The sequence below is a fragment of the Humulus lupulus genome, chromosome 8 (genome assembly GCF_963169125.1).
Source record: "Humulus lupulus chromosome 8, drHumLupu1.1, whole genome shotgun sequence".
Lineage (NCBI taxonomy): Eukaryota > Viridiplantae > Streptophyta > Magnoliopsida > Rosales > Cannabaceae > Humulus > Humulus lupulus.
In genome coordinates, this window is record NC_084800.1 from 3953556 (window position 1) to 3962127 (window position 8572).

The following is an 8572-nucleotide window of genomic DNA, read 5'->3' on the forward strand; positions in this document are numbered from 1 at the left end:
TTCTGAGCAGAAGGAGGCTACTCGGCGGAAGCAAGAGTCCCTCCAAGCCTTACAAGCTTTCATTGCCGCCCATGGTTCGGCGGCTAATCCCCCAGTTGTCCTGCCTCCGGGAACGCAACCGCCAGCTCCGCAGGCCAGAAATGGCGCCCTTGAGGACGCGAGCCCGATCCCTCCTCAGGGACAAGCTCCCGAGCAAGGCCCGGGAAACCCGGACCGAGAGAAGAGGAAAAACCCTCCCGTCTAGAAAGCCGGGACCCGTCCCCGACCACTCCCTAGGAAAGAGAAGGTGCGCCCCGTTCTAGGACAAGTCCACCCGACCAATCCACAAGGGACGCAGCCACAGGGTACCAGGCCCTGGTATTCCCCAGGGCAGGTCGGACGGGAACGGTCTTTACATCCCAACGCTTCAGTGAAAAAAAGCCGCTAGGAGCGCCCACATAATGACAAGCATCACGCCATCAGCTCTGGGGACGATACGTCCCAGGTAGACCTGCGCGACGGGCTGAATGCTCGAAAGGAGCGGGCCCGCAAGGAAAAGATCCGCCCCCGAGATGGCGACCTTAGAAATGACCTCAACGATAGGAGGAATGAGAGGGTTCCCTTAGAATATGGTGTGGCCAGGCAGCTCACGGAGCAGTTGGCCGCCTTGAAAAAAGTCACGGACCGCCTGGTCCGAAAACAGGAAGGAGCGGAGACCGATTCCGACGAAGAGGATAAGGAACCCTGTGCGAGGCACATTCTTGGCGCTCTGGTCCCCAAGGGATTCAAGATGCCGAGTCTAACTGCCTACATCGGGAACACCGACCCCTGGGATCATCTGTCCCGGTATAACCGATTAATGACCGTGGCCCATGTCAGCGACGACGGCAAGTGCCTCTGTTTTTCAATCACTCTAGGTGGGCCTGCAGAAGAATGGTGGAAAAGACTCAAGCCAAGATCCATCCAATCCTAGTCAGGACTACAGTCAGCGTTTCACAAACAATTTGTGGCTGCTATGAGAATGGACATGAAAATCAGTGCCCTCGCCAATATTAAACATCTCCCCATGGAGACATTAAGAGCCTACATCCAGCGTTTCACCGAAGAGGCCTCCAAGACCAAGGTGGACGATGGGCAGCGCCTGGTGGCGCTGCAATCCGGGATTCGGGCCGGATCCCCCCTTTGGGACGATATGCAGCGTAGCAAGGCGGCTACCCTAGAGGAGTTCATAAGGAGGGCCCAAGGATTTATTAACTCGGAAGAGGCCCAGATCCAGGCGTTCGGATGGCAGCCGGCACCTCAGCCCAATGCCCAAGCATTTCTGGGGTACGGGGTGCAGTTTCCGGCACAGCAATACGTCACTCCCCCGCTTGCACCAGGATCGGCAGCCGCGCCTGGGATGGCCTTCTCCACGCCCACAGTATATGGCCCTGCCTCTTCGGGTTACGCCCTGGCCCAGGCCACCCCTTTTTCCGGATACGGAGTCGCACCGATTGGGTACAACACTGTCCCTGTTGGAGCCTAGTCGTCCCAGGCTGGAGGAACTGAGGCGAGTGTGAACCCCTCTCGGGGGAAAAGTTCCGGCAAGGGCCAAAACCAGTCCGAGCCGGCTAAGAAGGGCAAGAGGGGCTACGAGCCCCAATACTCGGAATACACCGACCTAGTAGACACCAGGGAGAACATCTTCCTGGCCACGGAGAGAGTGGTTCATTACCGGAAGCTGACCCCCATGTTCAAAGGAGGAAGGAATCCGAGAGATACTAGCAAGCGGTGCGCCTACCAAAAGGAGGTGGGCCACACGACTGAAGAATGCTAACACCTTAAGGATGAGATCAAAAATTTGATCAAGTTGGGGCATCTCCACCAGTGGATCAGGATGCCCGTGGGAGTTCTGGGCCTGTCAGCAGTCCCCGGAAAATTCACGACCCCGGGTGCACCTGGAGCGTATCCGCCTTAGGGAGGGTACACAAAGGGTCTAGCAGCGCAAGCCCGTCAGGGGGTCCCCGCTGTGCAAGCACCCGGGCCTGGAATGCCCTATCCGTCCGGGACCGCGCCCCCTCGAGTAGATGGCCTTGTGGCCACCATCTCAGGCGAGCCTCATCTAGGAGGGTCGTCCCGGAACGATAAAAAACGCTACCTTAGCGAGCTCGACCACGATCAAGAGGTATACGCTTGGGTCCAGGCCCCGGCTCAGGGCCCGAAGCTGATGAACTTCCCTATCACCTTCATGGAAGACGACGCCAATAACGTCCATTTCCTGCACCATGACCCTCTGGTCATAGACGCCAAGATCTCTAATAAATTGGTGTCCTGGGTGCTGGTGGATGACGGAAGCTCCGTCAACATTCTGTTCAAGCCCACATTCGTCGCGATTGGCTTAACCGAAACAGAGCTGGCCTCATGCCCAACCCAGATCTATGGCTTCAACAGGGACACAATACTCCCTATGGAAAAAATCCAGTTGCCCGTAACTTTGGGGAACAAGATGCTATGCTCATTCAAGTTCTGTACATTCGTAGTAGTGGACTGTCCCACTGCTTATAATATCATTTTCGGTTGGCCCGCATTGGTCGAGTTCGGGGCTATCACCTCCATCCGTCATCTATGCATGAAGTTCCCTTGCGATAACGGAGGAGTAAGAACAGTCCAGGGAGATCAGAAGAGCGCCCGAAAATGCTACCACGTGTTTGCCCAGCCTATCTACATGATCCGGGAAGAACCCCACGAGGGAGTCGTCGGCCAGGTTCAGCCTCCTCCAGCTGGAAGGATTGTTCGGGAGGAGAACGAGCTAGACCCGCAGATAGAAGACGATCGCGTACTAGAACCCATGGACGAGATTGAAGAGGTATGCATTAGTGACACCAACCCGACCAGGGTGATCCAAGTCGGGAAGAATCTGACGGCAGAGGTCCAAGCCACAATCATCGCCCAGGTAAAGGAGAACTAGGACGTCCTAGCTTGGTCTCATTCGGATATGACGGGGATCGACTGCAACATCATCTACCATGCCTTGAACATCGACAGAGATGCGACCCCGGTCCGGCAAAAATGAAGGCCCCTGGGAACGGAAAGGGCAGAGGCCCTCAAGCTAGAAGTTGAAAAGCTATCTTCGATCAACTTCATCCGTGAAGCTGTATATCCCGTATGGCTGGCCAACCCGGTTCTGGTACCAAAACTGAACAGGACCTGGAGGACATGCATCGATTTCACGGATCTCAACAAGGCTTGCCCCAAAGATTGCTTCCCGCTTCCTCGGATCGATCAGATAGTGGATGCAACGTCCGGGTACGAGATCTTGAGTTTTATGGATGCCTACTCAGGCTACAATCAGATCTCTATGAATGTAGCAGACCAGGAGCATACCAGTTTCCAGACCGACAAAGGGGTATACTGCTACATCGTCATGCCTTTCGGGCTCAAAAACGCCGGAGCCACCTATCAGAGGCTATTCAACAGAATGCTCCGGGCCTAGCTGGGGTGGAACATGGAGGTCTATATTGACGACATGCTGGTCAAATCCAAAACCTCCGGCAAACATTATGGCGACTTGGCTGAGGTCTTCGCGGTCATTCGAAGGTACGAGATGAAGCTGAATCCCAAAAAGTGCATTTTCGGCGTGGCATTCGGGAAGTTCCTGGGGTTCATAGTGAGTTTCCGGGGGATAGAAGCCAATCCGGACAAGATTAAGGCACTGGTTCAAATGCCCTCTATCCGGAAGCACAAAGACGTGCAAAGTCTGACCGGGCGGATAGCCACTTTAAGCCATTTCGTCTCGAAGGCCACGGACAAGTGCATCCCGTTCTTCAACGTTCTTCAGGGAAGCCAGCGTTTCGAATGGTCAGTCGAGTGCGAAGAAGCTTTTCAAAAGCTGAAAGAGCATCTAGCCCAAGCGCCAATACTAGCAAAACCGGTGGACGGGGAGCCGCTATACCTCTATTTAGCTGTGACCGCACACGCGATCAGCGCCGCACTAGTGCGGGAGGATGGGAAGTCCAACTTCCTGTGTACTACGTGAGCAAGAGATTATTGGGGGCAGATTCACAGTATCCGATCATTGAAAAGTTGACATTTTGTCTGCTAATGGCGTCCTAGAAGCTCCGGCGTTACTTTCAGGCCCACGCCATAAAAGTTCTGACCAACCATCCTTTGCGGCACGTGCTGCAGAATCCCTAGTCATCAGGAAGACTCTTGAAGTGGGCTATGGAATTGAGTTAATTCGACATAGCTTACGTACCTAGAGTCTCGATCAAGGGACAGGCCCTAGCCGACTTCAGTGTGGAATGCTCCGGGATCACCAAAGGGGACGATCCCGCAGACCCCGCGGCGCCCATATGGAAAGTGGTCGTGGACGGAGCCTCGAATGAAAATGGAGCAGGGCCCGAAATCATCCTAGTGTCGCTGCAAGGGCACCAGTTACAAAATGCCTTGCGTTTCCATTTCAAGGCGTCGAACAACGAGGCTGAGCCCGAGGCGATGCTGGCCGAATTGCGTCTGGCACGGGAAGTCGGGGCCGCGAACCTGGAGATCTATAGCGATTCCCCGCTGGTTGTCAGACAAGTCTCGGGAGAATACCAAACCAAAGGGAAGAAGATGGTTACTTACGTGACTCAGACGAGAGAAATGCTGCAAACGTTCAAGAGGCACTCCATCTGCCAGATCCCCAGGGAGCAAAACGTGTTCGTAGACACGTTGGCAAAATTTTCCACCGATGCAGAGGCGGAGCTGTCTGGGCTGATCCCGATCAATCATCTCCCCATCCCTAGCATTCGACCCTCCGCGATCAACTCCATCGACCACTCCGTGTCCTGGATGGGACCCATTGTCCACTACTTGACAACCGGAGAGTTGCCAGCAGACAGGGTCGCAGCCAGGAAGCTTCAGTACCAGGTCCACAGATACGTCATGATGGACGGAAAGCTCAACCGTAGAGGGTTATCCATGCCATACTTCAGATGCGTATCCGGGACCGAACTAAGCGCAATCATGCATGAAGTGCACAAAGGCTTCTGCGGAGATCACACAGTTGGACTCAGTTTTTCCAAAAAGATCCTGCGCCAAGGATATTTCTGGCCAACCATGAAGAAAGACTATGTCGATTACGTTCGCAAATGCGTGCAGTGCCAAAGGTACGTGAAGATCCCGCGAGGCCCTCCAACAAAAATAACCTTGATGATGAGTCCCTGGCCTTTCGCGGCATGGGGGATCGACCTAGTAGGATCGCTCCCGACCGGGAAGGGAAGGGTGAAGTATGCCATCGTGGCCGTCGGCTACTATACCAAGTGGGTTGAAGCGGAGCCCATGAATACAATCACCTCGAAGAAGGCCTTGGATTTCGTCATCAACAACATTGTATGCCGGTACGGGCTCCCCTACAAGATTGTGTCCGACAACGGAAAGCAATTCGATAACATCCACTTCACGAATTTCTGTGAAAAACATGGTATCGTACGATTCCGCCCGAGCAACATTGCCTCCTAATTTTTTAAACAAAAAACTATTATTTTTTCATATTTTATATTCTTTGAAAGTAGTGCTATTATTGAAGTTGCACTTACTGCTATATATATATTACAACAATATTGACTCTTGACTATATAATACAATGGAAATAAACGTGTATCATTTATCTTCAACACTCACGATTTATTTAATAAAAAAAGTCAAATATTAAAATATCAAAGGATGCTGAAATTTAAAATTGTCAACCAAGAAAATGTTTTCTTAGCCCACCCAAATGGACGATGACTGTTTGATCATTACAATTTTGCAGAAATGAGAACCCAGAAAATGTTGATGTATTTTACTTTGCTTCTTCTCATCCTACTTCCATTGTGCTTTTGCACATCGAGGTACACCATATAAACACCAGGCTTACCTATCAAGGTCGGTGACTCTTTATTCTCTAGACAAAATAAGTTTGAGCTTGGCTTCTTCAACCCAGGAAACTCAACCAATTGGTATCTGGGAATCTGGTACTCTAATATACCCGGAAAAACATTCGTTTGGGTTGCAAACAGAGATAATCCAATAAATGACACCTCTGGCGTTCTCACAATCAACACAGATCGAAAACTCATTCTCTATAGTCACAATAACAGTGACACCCCCATATGGTCTTCCAAATTTGCTTCTGTCCAAGCTACTCGCAATATTTCAGTTCGGCTTCTAGACAATGGAAACTTGGTTGTAGTCCAAGAAAACGACAACGAAACTCCTCTATGGCAAAGCTTTGACTATCTCACAGACACATTACTTCCAGGCTTGAAACTCGGGCTAAATCGGAAATCTAGGTTGAAATGGTTCTTAACATCTTGGAAGTCTCAAGATGATCCGGGAACTGGTGACTACTCATACAAAATAGAACTTACCGGCTCACCTGAATTCTTTCTGTTCAAGAATTCGACTAAATTTTGGCGAAGTAGTCCATGGCCATGGAAGACTGAACTCTCCACAATAAAAGTATCTGAAAACACATACAGTTATGTGGACAATGGAGATGAAATATATTACACATTCTTTCCGTCAGAATCGTCCGCAATAATAAGAACTGTGGTGAATGAAACGGGTTTTCTCCAACTCTTGAAATGGAATCAAGAATATGGTGGATGGAAAATGATTTGGGCATCACCTAATATTAGTGAAGGTTGTTAGTTACTACAGGCTGTCTTTTTTCAGTTAGTTATTTAGTTATAGAGTTGTGCGGTTTGGAAGAGTTGTTACTCTTTCATAGTTCTCTTTTTGCTGTAACAGAATTATGTTATGATTGATGTATTGTTTTGCTTATCTATAAATATCACAGAGAGCTTGTGAATTAAACACAGCTCATTTCATCAATCTCAACTTGGTATCAGTGCTTTCTGGTTCATTTTTTTTCCTTTCTTTGCTTGCATCGAGTTCTTGAAGCAGTCTCTCATGGCGTCTTCCTCTGCTGCTGGTCTTAGGCCTGAGGGCTCCTCCTCTTCCGCTACCACCAATGCTCTTCATGTTCCTGCTGTGCAAGTGATTCCAAATCACATCGTTCCTCTCAATCTCCGTCTAGATCGAAACAATTTCTTCTACTGGCGATCACAGCAACTGTCTACTGTCCGTGCACATCAGCTAGAAGGATTTCTTACTAGCACTCGTCCATGAACTCCTGCCACCATAATCGATCCATCTGATGAATCAAGATTCCTTCCAAATCCAGAATTAGCTGATTGGTTGCGTCTAGATCAGTTTCTGTTGAGTTGGCTGTTCAATTCGATCTCTGAAGGCATGCTTGGCCATGTTGCACGGTGTGAGTCTTCTGCAGAACTCTGGCACGTTCTTCTACAACTTTTCTCAAACACTTCTAGAGCACGAATTATGGAGCTTCGAGGCTTGCTTCAATCAACAAAGAAAGGATCTACACCTATTGATGAATACATCCTCAAAATGAGGTGTCTCGATGATGCTTTGATGGCTGCTGGCCATCCAATCACAGATGATGAGCTGATCTTGTACATTCTTGGAGGACTAGGCAGCGAGTATGATTCAGCCATTGTCACTCTAACCTACAAAGAAACAATCACATTACAAGATGTTCAGTTCTTGCTCCAAACTCAAGAACTAAGGATCGAACAAATGTCATCCATTGCTGCTTTGGATCTGCAAAATCCAACTGCAAACTATGCTGTAGCAAACAAAAAAGGACCTCCACCACCATACAATTCCAGCTATAACAGTCGTGGTCGTGGCTCTGCTAGAGGACGTGGAGGTCGACACTCCAACAATCGTGGAGGAAATCGTCCTGTTTGCCAAGTCTGTGGTCAAGCTGGACACTCAGCTTTAAAATGTTATCATCGATTTGATCTAAGCTACCAAGGAGAAGGTAGTTCGAATCCACCTGAGTCACCTCCTGAGGAACCACAGGCTATGTTGGCTACTGCTTCAACAGTGAACGATCCACAATGGTACCTGGACAGTGGTGCCTCACACCATGTCACTGCTAATGCTGCTGTGCTCACTGATAAAATCGACTACAAAGGGAAAGGAAAATTGACTGTAGGTAATGGTGCTTCACTTTTCATCTCTGCCATTGGAAATAGCTTTCTTCCTTGTTCTAAAATCTTGGTTCTAAAAATTGTCTTACATGTCCCTGCTATTCATAAAATCCTTATTAGCATTTCTCAATTCTGTGCAGACAACAATGTTTTCATTGAATTTGATACTAATCTCTGTTTTGTCATTGATAAGATCACGAGACAGGTCCTTCTGCAAGGCACTCTTAATCAAGGTCTATACAAGCTATCTTTTCCATCATCCAGTCATTCATCCATTGCCTCTTCTCGAGTCATTTCCTCACTGCATCCACCTACTGTGCATTTAAGTACTTCCAATGCCTCAAATAAAACAGATTGTAATTCTTCTCATTCATCTTCTATTTCATGTAACAATTCAAACTGTATTGCTACACTTTGGCACAATAGGCTTGGCCATCCTTCCTCTGTAATCCTTACAAAGGTTCTCAAATCAATAAATAAAAAGTTTTCTAAATCTGATTTAACATTCTGTGATGCCTGTCAATTTGGGAAAAATCATTTAATGCATTTCAGTAGTTCTTCTCTAAAAACTA